The sequence below is a fragment of the Phalangium opilio genome, unplaced genomic scaffold, assembly GCF_054372755.1.
Source record: "Phalangium opilio isolate 3A_F unplaced genomic scaffold, DU_Popi_V2 ptg000352l_1, whole genome shotgun sequence".
Taxonomy (NCBI): Eukaryota; Metazoa; Arthropoda; class Arachnida; order Opiliones; family Phalangiidae; genus Phalangium; species Phalangium opilio.
The window spans coordinates 5,725,669-5,743,769 of NW_028324228.1; the positions used below are offsets into that span (position 1 = coordinate 5,725,669).

Here is an 18,101-nt window from a genome sequence, read left to right on the forward strand (position 1 = left end):
GGTAGCGCGTCAGACACCAGATCAGAAGGCTGCGTGTTCGAATCACGTCTGGGTCAAAGAAATAATTAAAACTTAGTTTTTAAGTTGTTTTTAAAATTCTACCAATTAAACCTTCGTAAAGGGAGCTCGGTGGTGCAATGGTAGCGCGTCTGACTCCAGAACAGAAGGCTGCGTGTTCGAATCACGTCCGGGTCAAACAAATAATAAAATTGAGTTTTTACGTCGTTTATAGAAATTCTACCAATTAAACCTTCGTACAGGGGACTCGGTGGCGCAATGGTAGCACGTCTGACTCCAGATCAGAAGGCTGCGTGTTCGAATCACCTCCGTGTCAAACAAATAATAAAATTTAGTTTTTAGGTTGTTTATAGAAATTCTACCAATTTAACCTTCGTTCAGGGGGCTCGGTGGCGCAATGATAGCGCTTCTGAAACCAGATCAGAAGGCTGCGTGTTCGAATCACGTCCGGGTCAAAGAAAGAATAAAAGTCAGTTTTTAAGTTGTTTTTAGAATTCTACCAATTAAACCTTCGTAAAGGGAGCTCGGTGGCGCAATGGTAGCGCTTCTGACTCCAGAACAGAAGGCTGCGTGTTTGAATCACGTCCGGGTCAAACAAATAATAAAATTTAGTTTTTCCGTTGTTTATAGAAATTCTACCAATTTAACCTTCGTTCAGGGGGCTCGGTGGCGCAATGGCAGCGCTTCTGAAACCAGATCAGAAGGCTGCGTGTTCGAATCACGTCCGGGGCAAAAAAAGAATAAAAGTCAGTTTTTAAGTTGTTTTTAGAATTCTACCAATTAAACCTTCGTAAAGGGAACTCGGTGGCGCAATAGTAGAGCGTCTGACTCCAGATCAGAAGGCTGCGTGTTGGAATCACGTTCGGGTCAAAGAAATAATAAAAATCAGTTTTTAAGTTGTTTTTAAAATTCTACCAATTAAACCTTCGTAAAGGGGGCTCGGTGGCGCAATGGTAGCGCGTCTGACTCCAGAACAGAAGGCTGCGTGTTCGAATCACGTCCGGGTCAAACAAATAATAACAATAAGTTTTTAAGTTGTTTTTAGAATTCTACCAATTAAAGCTTCGTAAAGGGGACTCGGTGGCGCAATGGTAGCGCGTCTGACTCCAGATCAGAAGGCTGCGTGTTCGAATCACGTCCGGGTCAAACAAATAATAAAATTTAGTTTTTACGTTTTTTATAGAAACTCTACCAATTAAACCTTCGTAAAGGGGAGTCGGTGGCGCAATGGTAGCGCGTCTGACTCCAGATCAGAAGGTTGCGTGTTCGAATCACGTCCGGGTCAAACAAATAATAAAGGTTAGTTTTTACGTTGTTTATAGGAATTCTACCAATTAAACCGTCAGGGGGCTCGGTGGCGCAATGGTAGCGCGTCAGACACCAGATCAGAAGGCTGCGTGTTCGAATCACGTCTGGGTCAAAGAAATAATTAAAACTTAGTTTTTAAGTTGTTTTTAAAATTCTACCAATTAAACCTTCGTAAAGGGAGCTCGGTGGTGCAATGGTAGCGCGTCTGACTCCAGAACAGAAGGCTGCGTGTTCGAATCACGTCCGGGTCAAACAAATAATAAAATTTAGTTTTTACGTCGTTTATTGAAATTCTACCAATTAAACCTTCGTACAGGGGACTCGGTGGCGCAATGGTAGCACGTCTGACTCCAGATCAGAAGGCTGCGTGTTCGAATCACCTCCGGGTCAAACAAATAATAAAATTTAGTTTTTAGGTTGTTTATAGAAATTCTACCAATTTAACCTTCGTTCAGGGGGCTCGGTGGCGCAATGATAGCGCTTCTGAAACCAGATCAGAAGGCTGCGTGTTCGAATCACGTCCGGGTCAAAGAAAGAATAAAAGTCAGTTTTTAAGTTGTTTTTAGAATTCTACCAATTAAACCTTCGTAAAGGGAGCTCGGTGGCGCAATGGTAGCGCTTCTGACTCCAGAACAGAAGGCTGCGTGTTTGAATCACGTCCGGGTCAAACAAATAATAAAATTTAGTTTTTCCGTTGTTTATAGAAATTCTACCAATTTAACCTTCGTTCAGGGGGCTCGGTGGCGCAATGGTAGCGCGTCTGACTCCAGATCAGAAGGCTGCGTGTTCGAATCACGTCCGGGTCAAACAAATAATAAAATTTAGTTTTTACGTTGTTTATAGAAATTCTACTAATTAAACCTTCGTAAAGGGGACTCGGTGGCGCAATGGTAGCGCGTCTGACTCCAGATCAGAAGGCTGCGTGTTCGAATCACGTCCGGGTCAAACAAATAATAAAGGTTAGTTTTTACGTTGTTTATAGAAATTCTACCAATTAGAGCGTCAGGGGGCTCGGTGGCGCAATGGTAGCGCGTCAGACACCAGATCAGAAGGCTGCGTGTTCGAATCGCGTCTGGGTCAAAGAAATAATTAAAACTTAGTTTTTAAGTTGTTTATAGAAATCTACCAATTAAACTTCGTAAAGGGGGCTCGGTGGCGCAATAGTAGCGCGTCTGACTCCAGATCAGAAGGCTGCGTGTTGGAATCACGTCCGGGTCAAAGCAATAGTAAAAATCAGTTTTTAAGTGTTTTTTAAAATTCTACCAATTAAACCTTCCAAAAGGGGGCTTGGTGGCGCAATGGTAGCACGTCTGACTCCAGATCAGAAGGATGCGTGTTCGAATCACGTCCGGGTCAAACAAATAATAAAATTTAGTTTTTACGTTGTTTATAGAAATTCTACCAATTAAACCTGCGTAAAGGGGACTTGGTGGCGCAATGGTAGCGCGTCTGACTCCAGATCAGAAGGCTGCGTGTTCGAATCACGTCCGGGTCAAACAAATAATAAAGGTGAGTTTTTACATTGTTTATAGAAATTCTACCAATTAAACCGTCAGGGGGCTCGGTGGCGCAATGGTAGCGCGTCTGACACCAGATCAGAAGGCTGCGTGTTCGAATCACGTCTGGGTCAAAGAAATAATTAAAACTTAGTTTTTAAGTTGTTTATAGAATTCTACCAATTAAACCTTCGTAAGGGGGGCTCGGTGGCGCAATAGTAGCGCGTCTGACTCAAGATCGGAAGGCTGCGTGTTGGAATCACGTTCGGGTCAAAGAAATAATAAAAATCAGTTTTTAAGTTGTTTTTAAAATTCTACCAATTAAACCTTCGTAAAGGGGGCTTGGTGGCGCAATGGTAGCGCGTCTGACTCCAGAACAGAAGGCTGCGTGTTCGAATCACGTCCGGGTCAAAGAAAGAATAAAAGTCAGTTTTTAAGTTGTTTTTAGAATTCTACCAATTAAACCTTCGTAAAGGGAGCTCGGTGGCGCAATGGTAGCGCTTCTGACTCCAGAACAGAAGGCTGCGTGTTTGAATCACGTCCGGGTCAAACAAATAATAAAATTTAGTTTTTCCGTTGTTTATAGAAATTCTACCAATTTAACCTTCGTTCAGGGGGCTCGGTGGCGCAATGGTAGCGCTTCTGAAACCAGATCAGAAGGCTGCGTGTTCGAATCACGTCCGGGTCAAAAAAAGAATAAAAGTCAGTTTTTAAGTTGTTTTTAGAATTCTACCAATTAAACCTTCGTAAAGGGAACTCGGTGGCGCAATAGTAGAGCGTCTGACTCCAGATCAGAAGGCTGCGTGTTGGAATCACGTTCGGGTCAAAGAAATAATAAAAATCAGTTTTTAAGTTGTTTTTAAAATTCTACCAATTAAACCTCCGTAAAGGGGGCTCGGTGGCGCAATGGTAGCGCGCGTCTGACTCCAGAACAGAAGGCTGCGTGTTCGAATCACGTCCGGGTCCAACAAATAATAAAAATAAGTTTTTAAGTTGTTTTTAGAATTCTACCAATTAAAGCTTCGTAAAGGGGACTCGGTGGCGCAATGGTAGCGCGTCTGACTCCAGATCAGAAGGCTGCGTGTTCGAATGCCGTCCGGGTCAAACAAATAATAAAATTTAGTTTTTACGTTTTTTATAGAAATTCTACCAATTAAACCTTCGTCAAGGCGACTCGATGGCGCAATGGTAGCGCGTCTGACTCCAGATCAGTAGGCTGCGTGTTCGAATCAGGTCCGGGTCAAACAAATAATAAAGGTTAGTTTTTACGTTGTTTATAGAAATTCTACCAATTAAACCGTCAGGGGGCTCGGTGGCGCAATGGTAGCGCGTCAGACACCAGATAAGAAGGCTGCGTGTTCGAATCACGTCTGGGTCAAAGAAATAATTAAAACTTAGTTTTTAAGTTGTTTATAGAATTCTACCAATTAAACCTTCGTAAGGGAGGCTCGGTGGCGCAATGGTAGCGCGTCTGACTCCAGATCAGAAGACTTTGTGTTGGAATCACGTCCGGGTCAAAGCAATAATAAAAATCAGTTTTTAAGTGTTTTTTAAAATTCTACCAATTAAACCTTCGTAAAGGGGGCTTGGTGGCGCAATGGTAGCACGTCTGATACCAGATCAGAAGGCTGCGTGTTCGAATCACCTCCGGGTCAAACAAATAATAAAATTTAGTTTTTACGTTGCTTATAGAAATTCTACCAATTTAACCTTCGTTCAGGGGGCTCGGTGGCGCAATGGTAGCGCTTCTGAAACCAGATCAGAAGGCTGCGTGTTCGAATCACGTCCGGGTCAAAAAAAGAATAAAAGTCAGTTTTTAAGTTGTTTTTAGAATTCTACCAATTAAACCTTCGTAAAGGGAACTCGGTGGCGCAATAGTAGAGCGTCTGACTCCAGATCAGAAGGCTGCGTGTTGGAATCACGTTCGGGTCAAAGAAATAATAAAAATCCGTTTTTAAGTTGTTTTTAAAATTCTACCAATTAAACCTCCGTAAAGGGGGCTCGGTGGCGCAATGGTAGCGCGCGTCTGACTCCAGAACAGAAGGCTGCGTGTTCGAATCACGTCCGGGTCCAACAAATAATAAAAATAAGTTTTTAAGTTGTTTTTAGAATTCTACCAATTAAAGCTTCGTAAAGGGGACTCGGTGGCGCAATGGTAGCGCGTCTGACTCCAGATCAGAAGGCTGCGTGTTCGAATGCCGTCCGGGTCAAACAAATAATAAAATTTAGTTTTTACGTTTTTTATAGAAATTCTACCAATTAAACCTTCGTCAAGGCGACTCGATGGCGCAATGGTAGCGCGTCTGACTCCAGATCAGTAGGCTGCGTGTTCGAATCACCTCCGGGTCAAACAAATAATAAAATTTAGTTTTTACGTTGCTTATAGAAATTCTACCAATTAAACCTTCGTTCAGGGGGCTCGGTGGCGCAATGGTAGCGCGTCTGACTCCAGATCAGAAGACTTTGTGTTGGAATCACGTCCGGTTCAAAGCAATAATAAAAATCAGTTTTTAAGTGTTTTTTAAAATTCTACCAATTAAACCTTCGTAAAGGGGGCTTGGTGGCGCAATGGTAGCACGTCTGATACCAGATCAGAAGGCTGCGTGTTCGAATCCCCTCCGGGTCAAACAAATAATAAAATTTAGTTTTTACGTTGCTTATAGAAATTCTACCAATTTATCCTTCGTTCAGGGGGCTCGGTGGCGCAATGGTAGCGCGTCAGACACCAGATCAGAAGGCTGCGTGTTCGAATCACGTCTGGGTCAAAGAAATAATTAAAACTTAGTTTTTAAGTTGTTTATAGAAATCTACCAATTAAACTTCGTAAAGGGGGCTCGGTGGCGCAATAGTAGAGCGTCTGACTCCAGATCAGAAGGCTGCGTGTTGGAATCACGTCCGGGTCAAAGCAAAAATAAAAATCAGTTTTTAAGTGTTTTTTAAAATTCTACCAATTAAACCTTCGTAAAGGGGGCTTGGTGGCGCAATGGTAGCACGTCTGACTCCAGATCAGAAGGCTGCGTGTTCGAATCACGTCCGGGTCAAACAAATAATAAAATTTAGTTTTTACGTTGTTTATAGAAATTCTACCAATTAAACCTTCGTAAAGGGGACTCGGTGGCGCAATGGTAGCGCGTCTGACTCCAGATCAGAAGGCTGCGTGTTCGAATCACGTCCGGGTCAAACAAATAATAAAGGTTAGTTTTTACGTTGTTTATAGAAATTCTACCAATTAGAGCGTCAGGGGGCTCGGTGGCGCAATGGTAGCGCGTCAGACACCAGATCAGAAGGCTGCGTGTTCGAATCGCGTCTGGGTCAAAGAAATAATTAAAACTTAGTTTTTAAGTTGTTTATAGAAATCTACCAATTAAACTTCGTAAAGGGGGCTCGGTGGCGCAATAGTAGCGCGTCTGACTCCAGATCAGAAGGCTGCGTGTTGGAATCACGTCCGGGTCAAAGCAATAGTAAAAATCAGTTTTTAAGTGTTTTTTATAATTCTACCAATTAAACCTTCCAAAAGGGGGCTTGGTGGCGCAATGGTAGCACGTCTGACTCCAGATCAGAAGGATGCGTGTTCGAATCACGTCCGGGTCAAACAAATAATAAAATTTAGTTTTTACGTTGTTTATAGAAATTCTACCAATTAAACCTTCGTAAAGGGGACTCGGTGGCGCAATGGTAGCGCGTCTGACTCCAGATCAGAAGGCTGCGTGTTCGAATCACGTCCGGGTCACACAAATAATAAAGGTGAGTTTTTACATTGTTTATAGAAATTCTACCAATTAAACCGTCAGGGGGCTCGGTGGCGCAATGGTAGCGCGTCTGACACCAGATCAGAAGGCTGCGTGTTCGAATCACGTCTGGGTCAAAGAAATAATTAAAACTTAGTTTTTAAGTTGTTTATAGAATTCTACCAATTAAACCTTCGTAAGGGGGGCTCGGTGGCGCAATAGTAGCGCGTCTGACTCCAGATCAGAAGGCTGCGTGTTGGAATCACGTTCGGGTCAAAGAAATAATAAAAATCAGTTTTTAAGTTGTTTTTAAAATTCTACCAATTAAACTTCGTAAAGGGGGCTCGGTGGCGCAATAGTAGCGCGTCTGACTCCAGATCAGAAGGCTGCGTGTTGTAATCACGTCCGGGTCAAACAAATAATAAAATTTAGTTTTTACGTTTTTTATAGAAATTCTACCAATTTAACCTTCGTTCAGGGGGATCGGTGGCGCAATAGTAGCGCGTCTGACTCCAGATCAGAAGGCTGCGTGTTGGAATCACGTCCGGGTCAAACAAATAATAAAATTTAGTTTTTACGTTGTTTATAGAAATTCTATCAATTTAACCTTCGTTCAGGGGGCTCGGTGGCGCAATGTCAGCGCGTCTGACTCCAGATCTGAAGGCTGCGTGTTCGAATCACGTCCGGGTCAAACAAATAATAAAATTTAGTTTTTACGTTGTTTATAGAAATTCTACCAATTTAACCTTCGTTCAGGGGGATCGGTGGCGCGATAGTAGCGCGTCTGACTCCAGATCAGAAGGCTGCGTGTTCGAATCACGTCCGGGTCCAAGAAATAAAAAAACTTAGTTTTTAATTTGTTTTTAGAATTCTACCAATTAAGGCTTCCTTCAGGGGGCTCGGTGGCGCAATGGTAGCGCGTCTGACACCAGATCAGAAGGCTGCGTGTTCGAATCTCGTCTGGGTCTAAGAAATAATTAAAACTTAGTTTTTAAGTTGTTGATAGAATTCTACCAATTAAACTTCGTTAAGGGGGCTCGGTGGCGCAATAGTAGCGCGTCTGACTCCAGATCAGAAGGCTGCGTGTTGGAATCACGTCCGGGTCAAACAAATAATAAAATTTAGTTTTTACGTTGTTTATAGAAATTCTACCAATTTAACCTTCGTTCAGAGGGCTCGGTGGCGCAATGTCAGCGCGTCTGACTCCAGATCAGAAGGCTGCGTGTTCGAATCACGTCCGGGTCAAACAAATAATAAAATTTAGTTTTTACGTTGTTTATAGAAATTCAACCAATTTAACCTTCGTTCAGGGGGATCGGTGGCGCAATAGTAGCGCGTCTGACTCCAGATCAGAAGGCTGCGTGTTGGAATCACGTCCGGGTCAAACAAATAATAAAATTTAGTTTTTACGTTGTTTATAGAAATTCTACCAATTTAACCTTCGTTCAGAGGGCTCGGTGGCGCAATGTCAGCGCGTCTGACTCCAGATCAGAAGGCTGCGTGTTCGAATCACGTCCGGGTCAAACAAGTAATAAAATTTAGTTTTTACGTTGTTTATAGAAATTCTACCAATTTAACCTTCGTTCAGGGGGATCGGTGGCGCAATAGTAGCGCTTCTGAAACCAGATCAGAAGGCTGCGTGTTCGAATCACGTCCGGGTTAGAGAAAGAATAAAAGTCAGTTTTTAAGTTGTTTTTAGAATTCTACCAATTAAACCTTCGTAAAGGGGGCTTGGTGGCGCAATGGTAGCACCTTTGACTCCAGATCTGAAGGCTGCGTGTTCGAATCACGTCCGGGTCAAACAAATAATAAAATTTAGTTTTTACGTTGTTTATAGAAATTCTACCAATTTAACCTTCGTTCAGGGGGCTCGGTGGCGCAATGTCAGCGCGTCTGACTCCAGATCAGAAGGCTGCGTGTTCGAATCACGTCCGGGTCAAACAAATAATAAAAGTCAGTTTTTAAGTTGTTTTTAAAGTTCTACCAATTAAACCTTCGTAAAGGGGGCTTGGTGGCGCAATGGTAGCACCTCTGACTCCAGATCTGAAGGCTGCGTGTTCGAATCACGTCCGGGTCAAACAAATAATAAAATTTAGTTTTTACGTTGTTTATAGAAATTCTACCAATTTAACCTTCGTTCAGGGGGCTCGGTGGCGCAATAGTAGCGCGTCTGACTCCAGATCAGAAGGCTGCGTGTTCGAATCACGTCCGGGTCAAACAAATAATAAAATTTAGTTTTTACGTTGTTTATAGAAATTCTACCAATTTAACCTTCGTTCAGGGGGCTCGGTGGCGCAATGTCAGCGCGTCTGACTCCAGATCAGAAGGCTGCGTGTTCGAATCACGTCCGGGTTAAAGAAAGAATAAAAGTCAGTTTTTAAGTTGTTTTTAAAATTCTACCAATTAAACCTTCGTAAAGGGGGCTTGGTGGCGCAATGGATTTGGGGCAAATTTAGGGAAGTTTTCCATACCTTTTTGACAAGTTTATTTTATTTTAATTATACGATTTTCAAAAAAACTATTTGTTAAACCATCAGAGCACGGTACAGTTTATCAGGTTCGTAGCATTGATTTCAACCTAAGCATATAAAAGGTCCGCGGCTAATCCTTTTTAACCGAAAGAGACTATGATAGAGTCACTGTTTTCGAATTTCAATACCGCAAATTAAGATTTTCGTTTGCGTTTACGTGTTCAAGTGCGATTCAGATCCAGAAACGTAAATGTAAAAGGAATAGAAAATAGTTTATGTTTACGAATTTATAGTACGATTCCGTGAAAGTTTTACGCATGTGTGTTCCTCGCTTAACGCTCCAGCGTGGGCTCTAACCACCAACCTTTCGGTTAACAGCCGAACGCGCTAACCTAACCATCGCGCCACGGAAGCCTAAAAATAAAATGGTCGTCAGGTATTGTGGAAAAACTTTGACTTTTTACGTTACTTATAAAACTTAAAACCAACGTTCTCGGGTGCGCTTGAGCCACCAACCTTTCGGTTAACAGCCAAACGCGCTAACCATTGCGCCACGGAAGCCCGGAAATTGAATGGTCGTCAGGTATTGTGGAAAAACTTTGGATTTTTACGTTACATCTGAGACTTCACAACACCGCTCCTGGATGGGCTCGAACCACCAACCTTTCGGTTAACAGCCGAACGCGCTAACCATTGCGCCACGGAAGCCCTGAAATTAAATGGTCGTCAGGTATTGTGGAAAAACTTTGGCTTTTTACGTTACATCTGAGACTTCACAACACCGCTCCCGGATGGGCTCGAACCACCAACCTTTCGGTTAACAGCCGAACGCGCTAACCATTGCGCCACGGAAGCCCGGAAATAAAATGGTCGTCAGGTACTGTCGAAAAACTTTGACTATTTACGTCATATCTGAGACCTCACAACACCGCTCCTGGATGGGCTCGAACCACCAATCTTTCGGTTAACAGCCGAACGCGCTAAGCATTGCGCCACGGAAATTTAGAATTCAAAATGTTGTCAAGTATTGTGGAAAAACTTTGACTTTTTATGTTACTTATAACACTTCACACTAACGCTCCAGCGTGGGCTCTAACCACCAACCTTTCGGTTAACAGCCGAACGCGCAAACCTAACCATCGCGCCACGGAAGCCTAAAAATTAAATGGCCGTTGGTATTGTGGAAAAACTTTGACTTTTTACGTTACTTATAAAACTTTACACAACCGTTCCCGGGTGGGCTTGAACCACCAACTTTTCGGTTAACAGCGGAACGCGCTAGCCATTGCGCCACCGAAGCCCAAAAATCGAATGGTCGTCAGGTATTTTGGAAAAACTTTGGCTTTTTACGTTACATCTGAGACCTCAAAACACCGCTCCCGGATGTGCTCGAACCACCAACCTTTCGGTTAACGGCCGAACGCACTAAGCATTGCGCCACGGAAGCGTAGAATTTAAAATGTTGTCCAGTATGGTCTAAAAACTTTGACTTTTTATGTTACTTTTAACACTTCACACTAACGCTCCAGCGTGTGCTCAAACCACCAACCTTTCGGTTAACAATCGAACGCGCTAATCTAACCATCGCGCCACGGAAGCCTAAAAATTAAATGGCCGTCAGGTATTGTGGAAAAACTTTGACTTTTTACGTTACTTATAAAACATTACACAACCGTTCCCGGGTGGACTTGAACCACCATTTTTTCGGTTAACAGCGAACGCGCTAACCATTACGCCACGGAAGCCCTGTAATTAATTTGTTGTCAGGTGTTGTGGAAAAACTTTGGCTTTTTACGTTACATCTGAGACCTCACAACACCGCTCTCGGGTGGGCTCGAACCACGAAACTTTCGGTTAACAGCTGAACGAGCTAACCATTGCACCACGGAAGCCTAAAAATGAAATGTTCGTCAGGTATTGTCGAAATACTTTTACATTTTGCGTAACACCTGACACCTCACAACACCACTCCCGGGTGGGCTCGAACCACCAACCTTTCGGTTAACAGCCGAACGCACTAACCATTGCACCACGGAAGCCCAAAAGTTAAATGTTTGTCAGGCATTGTGGAAAAACTTTGATTTTTACGTTATTTATAAATCTTAACACCAACGTTCCCGTGTGGTATTGAACCACCAACTTTTTGGTTAACAGCCGAACGCGCCAACCATTGCGCCACGGAAGCCTAAAAATTAAATGGTCGTCAGGTATGGTCGAAATAATTTTATATTTCGCGTTACATCTGACACCTCACAACACCGCTCCCGGATTTTCTCGAACCACCAACCTTTCGGTTAACGGCCGAACGCGCTAACCATTACGCCACGGAAGCCCTGAAATTAATTTGTTTTCAGGTGTGTTGTGGAAAAACTCTGACTTTTTACGTTACATCTGAGACCTCACAACACCTCTCCCGGGTGTGCTCGAACCACCAACCTTTCGGTTAACAGCCGAACGCGCTAACCATTGCGCAACGGAAGCCCAAAATATAAATGGTCTTCAGGAATTGTGGAAAATCTTTATAAAACTTTACACAACCGTTCGCGGGTGGGCTTGAACCACCAACTTTTCGGCTAACAGCCGAACGCGCTAACCATTGCGCCACCGAAGCCTAAAAATTGAATGGTCGTCAGGTATTGTGGAAAAACTTTGGCTTTTTACGTTACATGTGAGACCTCACAACACCGCTCCTGGATGGGCTCGAACCACCAACCTTTTGGTTAACAGCCGAACGCGCCAACCATTGCGCCACGGAAGCCTAAAAATTAAATGGTCGTCAGGTATTGTCGAAATGGTTTTATATTTCGCGTTACATCTGACACCTCACAACACCGCTCCCGGGTGGGCTCGAACCATGGACCTTTCGGTTAACAGCCGAACGAGCTAACCATTGCACCACGGAAGCCCAAAAGTTAAATGTTTGTCAGGCATTGTGGACAAACTTTGACTTTTTACGTTACATATAAAACTTAACACCAACGTTCGCTTGTGGGCTTGAACCACCAACTTTTCGGTTAACAGCCGAACGCGCCAACCATTGCGCCACCGAAGCCCATAAATTAAATGGTGTTCAGGTATTGTGGAAAAACTTTGACTTCTTACGTTACATCTGAGACCTCACAACACCTCTCCCGGGTGTGCTCGAACCACCAACCTTTCGGTTAACAGCTGAACGAGCTAACCATTGCACCACGGAAGCCTAAAAATGAAATGTTCGTCAGGTATTGTCGAAATACTTTTATATTTTGCGTAACACCTGACACCTCACAACACTACTCCCGGGTGGGCTCGAACCACCAACCTTTCGGTTAACAGCCGAACGCACTAACCATTGCACCACGGAAGCCCAAAAGTTAAATGTTTGTCAGGCATTGTGGAAAAACTTTGATTTTTACGTTATTTATAAATCTTAACACCAACGTTCCCGTGTGGGATTGAACCACCAAATTTTTGGTTAACAGCCGAACGCGCCAACCATTGCGCCACGGAAGCCTAAAAATTAAATGGTCGTCAGGTATGGTCGAAATAATTTTATATTTCGCGTTACATCTGACACCTCACAACACCGCTCCCGGATTTTCTCGAACCACCAACCTTTCGGTTAACGGCCGAACGCGCTAACCATTACGCCACGGAGGCCCTGAAATTAATTTGTTTTCAGGTGTGTTGTGGAAAAACTCTGACTTTTTACGTTACATCTGAGACCTCACAACACCTCTCCCGGGTGTGCTCGAACCACCAACCTTTCGGTTAACAGCCGAACGCGCTAACCATTGCGCAACGGAAGCCCAAAATTTAAATGGTCTTCAGGTATTGTGGAAAATCTTTATAAAACTTTACACAACCGTTCGCGGGTGGGCTTGAACCACCAACTTTTCGGCTAACAGCCGAACGCGCTAACCATTGCGCCACCGAAGCCTAAAAATTAAATGGTCGTCAGGTATTGTGGAAAAACTTTGGCTTTTTACGTTACATGTGAGACCTCACAACACCGCTCCTGGATGGGCTCGAACCACCAACCTTTTGGTTAACAGCCGAACGCGCTAACCATTACGCCACGGAAGCCCTGAAATTAATTTGTTTTCAGGTGTGTTGTGGAAAAACTCTGACTTTTTACGTTACATCTGAGACCTCACAACACCTCTCCCGGGTGTGCTCGAACCACCAACCTTTCGGTTAACAGCCGAACGCGCTAACCATTGCGCAACGGAAGCCCAAAATTTAAATGGTCTTCAGGTATTGTGGAAAATCTTTATAAAACTTTACACAACCGTTCGCGGGTGGGCTTGAACCACCAACTTTTCGGTTAAGAGCCGAACGCGCTAACCATTGCGCCACCGAAGCCTAAAAATTAAATGGTCGTCAGGTATTGTGGAAAAACTTTGGCTTTTTACGTTACATCTGAGACCTCACAACGCCGCTCCCGGGTGTGCTCGAACCACCAACCTTTCGGTTAACAGCCGAACGCGCTAACCATTGCGCAACGGAAGCCCAAAATATAAATGGTCTTCAGGAATTGTGGAAAATCTTTATAAAACTTTACACAACCGTTCGCGGGTGGGCTTGAACCACCAACTTTTCGGCTAACAGCCGAACGCGCTAACCATTGCGCCACCGAAGCCTAAAAATTAAATGGTCGTCAGGTATTGTGGAAAAACTTTGGCTTTTTACGTTACATGTGAGACCTCACAACACCGCTCCTGGATGGGCTCGAACCACCAACCTTTTGGTTAACAGCCGAACGCGCCAACCATTGCGCCACGGAAGCCTAAAAATTAAATGGTCCTCAGGTATTGTCGAAATGGTTTTATATTTCGCGTTACATCTGACACCTCACAACACCGCTCCCGGGTGGGCTCGAACCATGGACTTTTCGGTTAACAGCCGAACGAGCTAACCATTGCACCACGGAAGCCCAAAAGTTAAATGTTTGTCAGGCATTGTGGACAAACTTTGACTTTTTACGTTACATATAAAACTTAACACCAACGTTCGCTTGTGGGCTTGAACCACCAACTTTTCGGTTAACAGCCGAACGCGCCAACCATTGCGCCACCGAAGCCCATAAATTAAATGGTGTTCAGGTATTGTGGAAAAACTTTGACTTCTTACGTTACATCTGAGACCTCACAACACCTCTCCCGGGTGTGCTCGAACCACCAACCTTTCGGTTAACAGCCGAACGCGCTAACCATTGCGCAACGGAAGCCCAAAAACTAAATTGTCTTCAGGTATTGTGGAAAATCTTTATAAAACTTCAGACAACCGTTCCCGGGTGGGCTTGAACCACCAACTTTTCGGTTAACAGCCGAACGCGCTAACCATTGCGTCACCGAAGCCCAAAAATTAAATGGTCGTCAGGTATGTGGAAAAACTTTGGCTTTTTACGTTACATCTGAGACCTCACAACTCCGCTCCCGGATGTGCTCGAACCACCAACCTTTCGGTTAACGGCCGAACGCACTAACCATTGCACCACGGAAGCCCAAAAGTTAAATGTTTGTCAGGCATTGTGGAAAAACTTTGATTTTTACGTTATTTATAATATTTAACACCAACGTTCCCGTGTGGGATTGAACCACCAACTTTTTGGTTAACAGCCGAACGCGCCAACCATTGCGCCACGGAAGCCTAAAAATTAAATGGTCGTCAGGTATGGTCGAAATAATTTTATATTTCGCGTTACATCTGACACCTCACAACACCGCTCCCGGATTTTCTCGAACCACCAACCTTTCGGTTAACGGCCGAACGCGCTAACCATTACGCCACGGAAGCCCTGAAATTAATTTGTTTTCAGGTGTGTTGTGGAAAAACTCTGACTTTTTACGTTACATCTGAGACCTCACAACACCTCTCCCGGGTGTGCTCGAACCACCAACCTTTCGGTTAACAGCCGAACGCGCTAACCATTGCGCAACGGAAGCCCAAAATTTAAATGGTCTTCAGGTATTGTGGAAAATCTTTATAAAACTTTACACAACCGTTCGCGGGTGGGCTTGAACCACCAACTTTTCGGCTAACAGCCGAACGCGCTAACCATTGCGCCACCGAAGCCTAAAAATTAAATGGTCGTCAGGTATTGTGGAAAAACTTTGGCTTTTTACGTTACATGTGAGACCTCACAACACCTCTCCCGGGTGTGCTCGAACCACCAACCTTTCGGTTAACAGCCGAACGCGCTAACCATTGCGCAACGGAAGCCCAAAATTTAAATGGTCTTCAGGTATTGTGGAAAATCTTTATAAAACTTTACACAACCGTTCGCTGGTGGGCTTGAACCACCAACTTTTCGGTTAAGAGCCGAACGCGCTAACCATTGCGCCACCGAAGCCTAAAAATTAAATGGTCGTCAGGTATTGTGGAAAAACTTTGGCTTTTTACGTTACATCTGAGACCTCACAACGCCGCTCCCGGGTGTGCTCGAACCACCAACCTTTCGGTTAACAGCCGAACGCGCTAACCATTGCGCAACGGAAGCCCAAAATATAAATGGTCTTCAGGAATTGTGGAAAATCTTTATAAAACTTTACACAACCGTTCGCGGGTGGGCTTGAACCACCAACTTTTCGGCTAACAGCCGAACGTGCTAACCATTGCGCCACCGAAGCCTAAAAATTAAATGGTCGTCAGGTATTGTGGAAAAACTTTGGCTTTTTACGTTACATGTGAGACCTCACAACACCGCTCCTGGATGGGCTCGAACCACCAACCTTTTGGTTAACAGCCGAACGCGCCAACCATTGCGCCACGGAAGCCTAAAAATTAAATGGTCGTCAGGTATTGTCGAAATGGTTTTATATTTCGCGTTACATCTGACACCTCACAACACCGCTCCCGGGTGGGCTCGAACCATGGACCTTTCGGTTAACAGCCGAACGAGCTAACCATTGCACCACGGAAGCCCAAAAGTTATATGTTTGTCAGGCATTGTGGACAAACTTTGACTTTTTACGTTACATATAAAACTTAACACCAACGTTCGCTTGTGGGCTTGAACCACCAACTTTTCGGTTAACAGCCGAACGCGCCAACCATTGCGCCACCGAAGCCTATAAATTAAATGGTGTTCAGGTATTGTGGAAAAACTTTGACTTCTTACGTTACATCTGAGACCTCACAACACCTCTCCCGGGTGTGCTCGAACCACCAACCTTTCGGTTAACAGCCGAACGCGCTAACCATTGCGCAACGGAAGCCCAAAAACTAAATTGTCTTCAGGTATTGTGGAAAATCTTTATAAAACTTCAGACAACCGTTCCCGGGTGGGCTTGAACCACCAACTTTTCGGTTAACAGCCGAACGCGCTAACCATTGCGTCACCGAAGCCCAAAAATTAAATGGTCGTCAGGTATAGTGGAAAAACTTTGGCTTTTTACGTTACATCTGAGACCTCACAACTCCGCTCCCGGATGTGCTCGAACCACCAACCTTTCGGTTAACGGCCGAACGCACTAAGCATTGCGCCACGGAAGCGTAGAATATAAAATGTTGTCCAGTATGGTGGAAAAACTTTGACTTTTTATGTTACTTTTAACACTTCACACTAACGCTCCAGCGTGTGCTCAAACCACCAACCTTTCGGTTAACAATCGAACGCGCTAATCTAACCATCGCGCCACGGAAGAATAAAAATTAAATGGCCGTCAGGTATTGTGGAAAAACTTTGACTTTTTACGTTACTTATAAAACATTACACAACCGTTCCCGGGTGGACTTGAACCACCATTTTTTCGGTTAACAGCGAACGCGCTAACCATTACGCCACGGAAGCCCTGTAATTAATTTGTTGTCAGGTGTTGTGGAAAAACTTTGGCTTTTTACGTTACATCTGAGACCTCACAACACCGCTCCCGGGTGGGCTCGAACCACGAAACTTTCGGTTAACAGCTGAACGAGCTAACCATTGCACCACGGAAGCCTAAAAATGAAATGTTCGTCAGGTATTGTCGAAATACTTTTATATTTTGCGTAACACCTGACACCTCACAACACCACTCCCTGGTGGGCTCGAACCACCAACCTTTCGGTTAACAGCCGAACGCACTAACCATTGCACCACGGAAGCCCAAAAGTTAAATGTTTGTCAGGCATTGTGGAAAAACTTTGATTTTTACGTTATTTATAAATCTTAACACCAACGTTCCCGTGTGGGATTGAACCACCAACTTTTTGGTTAACAGCCGAACGCGCCAACCATTGCGCCTAAAAATTAAATGGTCGTCAGGTATGGTCGAAATAATTTTATATTTCGCGTTACATCTGACACCTCACAACACCGCTCCCGGATTTTCTCGAACCACCAACCTTTCGGTTAACGGCCGAACGCGCTAACCATTACGCCACGGAAGCCCTGAAATTAATTTGTTTTCAGGTGTGTTGTGGAAAAACTCTGACTTTTTACGTTACATCTGAGACCTCACAACACCTCTCCCGGGTGTGCTCGAACCACCAACCTTTCGGTTAACAGCCGAACGCGCTAACCATTGCGCAACGGACGCCCAAAATTTAAATGGTCTTCAGGTATTGTGGAAAATCTTTATAAAACTTTACACAACCGTTCGCGGGTGGGCTTGAACCACCAACTTTTCGGTTAAGAGCCGAACGCGCTAACCATTGCGCCACCGAAGCCTAAAAAATAAATGGTCGTCAGGTATTGTGGAAAAACTTTGGCTTTTTACGTTACATCTGAGACCTCACAACACCGCTCCTGGATGGGCTCGAACCACCAACCTTTTGGTTAACAGCCGAACGCGCCAACCATTGCGCCACGGAAGCCTAAAAATTAATTGGTCGTCAGGTATTGTCGAAATGGTTTTATATTTCGCGTTACATCTGACACCTCACAACACCGCTCCCGGGTAAGCTCGAACCATGGACCTTTCGGTTATCAGCTGAACGAGCTAACCATTGCACCACGGAAGCCCAAAAGTTAAATGTTTGTCAGGCATTGTGGAAAAACTTTGACTTTTTACGTTACATATAAAACTTAACACCAACGTTCCCTTGTGGGCTTGAACCACAAACTTTTCGGTTAACAGCCGAACGCGCCAACCATTGCGCCACCGAAGCCCATAAAT

The 18,101-nt window shown here is 44.2% G+C and overlaps 16 non-coding genes across 16 annotated transcripts; 14 read left to right on the forward strand and 2 right to left on the reverse strand.

Moving 5' to 3' along the window:
• The first annotated feature begins 954 nt into the window (after nt 1–954).
• Nucleotides 955–1,026, forward strand: TRNAW-CCA (transfer RNA tryptophan (anticodon CCA)). The gene has a single exon. It is a non-coding gene; the product is annotated as a tRNA-Trp (tRNA).
• Nucleotides 1,027–1,092: 66 nt separating this feature from the next.
• Nucleotides 1,093–1,164, forward strand: TRNAW-CCA (transfer RNA tryptophan (anticodon CCA)). Its single transcript has one exon. It is a non-coding gene; the product is annotated as a tRNA-Trp (tRNA).
• Nucleotides 1,165–1,231: 67 nt separating this feature from the next.
• On the forward strand, nt 1,232–1,303 carry TRNAW-CCA (transfer RNA tryptophan (anticodon CCA)). Its single transcript has one exon. It is a non-coding gene; the product is annotated as a tRNA-Trp (tRNA).
• A 757-nt stretch (nt 1,304–2,060) lies between these two features.
• Nucleotides 2,061–2,132, forward strand: TRNAW-CCA (transfer RNA tryptophan (anticodon CCA)). Its single transcript has one exon. It is a non-coding gene; the product is annotated as a tRNA-Trp (tRNA).
• Nucleotides 2,133–2,199: 67 nt separating this feature from the next.
• TRNAW-CCA (transfer RNA tryptophan (anticodon CCA)) lies at nt 2,200–2,271 on the forward strand. Its single transcript has one exon. It is a non-coding gene; the product is annotated as a tRNA-Trp (tRNA).
• Nucleotides 2,272–2,610: 339 nt separating this feature from the next.
• On the forward strand, nt 2,611–2,682 carry TRNAW-CCA (transfer RNA tryptophan (anticodon CCA)). The gene has a single exon. It is a non-coding gene; the product is annotated as a tRNA-Trp (tRNA).
• A 67-nt stretch (nt 2,683–2,749) lies between these two features.
• On the forward strand, nt 2,750–2,821 carry TRNAW-CCA (transfer RNA tryptophan (anticodon CCA)). The gene has a single exon. It is a non-coding gene; the product is annotated as a tRNA-Trp (tRNA).
• Nucleotides 2,822–2,884: 63 nt separating this feature from the next.
• On the forward strand, nt 2,885–2,956 carry TRNAW-CCA (transfer RNA tryptophan (anticodon CCA)). Its single transcript has one exon. It is a non-coding gene; the product is annotated as a tRNA-Trp (tRNA).
• Nucleotides 2,957–5,791: 2,835 nt separating this feature from the next.
• TRNAW-CCA (transfer RNA tryptophan (anticodon CCA)) lies at nt 5,792–5,863 on the forward strand. Its single transcript has one exon. It is a non-coding gene; the product is annotated as a tRNA-Trp (tRNA).
• A 67-nt stretch (nt 5,864–5,930) lies between these two features.
• Nucleotides 5,931–6,002, forward strand: TRNAW-CCA (transfer RNA tryptophan (anticodon CCA)). The gene has a single exon. It is a non-coding gene; the product is annotated as a tRNA-Trp (tRNA).
• Nucleotides 6,003–6,341: 339 nt separating this feature from the next.
• Nucleotides 6,342–6,413, forward strand: TRNAW-CCA (transfer RNA tryptophan (anticodon CCA)). Its single transcript has one exon. It is a non-coding gene; the product is annotated as a tRNA-Trp (tRNA).
• Nucleotides 6,414–6,480: 67 nt separating this feature from the next.
• On the forward strand, nt 6,481–6,552 carry TRNAW-CCA (transfer RNA tryptophan (anticodon CCA)). Its single transcript has one exon. It is a non-coding gene; the product is annotated as a tRNA-Trp (tRNA).
• A 63-nt stretch (nt 6,553–6,615) lies between these two features.
• Nucleotides 6,616–6,687, forward strand: TRNAW-CCA (transfer RNA tryptophan (anticodon CCA)). Its single transcript has one exon. It is a non-coding gene; the product is annotated as a tRNA-Trp (tRNA).
• Nucleotides 6,688–8,694: 2,007 nt separating this feature from the next.
• TRNAW-CCA (transfer RNA tryptophan (anticodon CCA)) lies at nt 8,695–8,766 on the forward strand. The gene has a single exon. It is a non-coding gene; the product is annotated as a tRNA-Trp (tRNA).
• Nucleotides 8,767–13,292: 4,526 nt separating this feature from the next.
• Nucleotides 13,293–13,365, reverse strand: TRNAK-CUU (transfer RNA lysine (anticodon CUU)). Its single transcript has one exon. It is a non-coding gene; the product is annotated as a tRNA-Lys (tRNA).
• A 4,214-nt stretch (nt 13,366–17,579) lies between these two features.
• On the reverse strand, nt 17,580–17,652 carry TRNAK-CUU (transfer RNA lysine (anticodon CUU)). The gene has a single exon. It is a non-coding gene; the product is annotated as a tRNA-Lys (tRNA).
• Nucleotides 17,653–18,101: the final 449 nt, after the last annotated feature.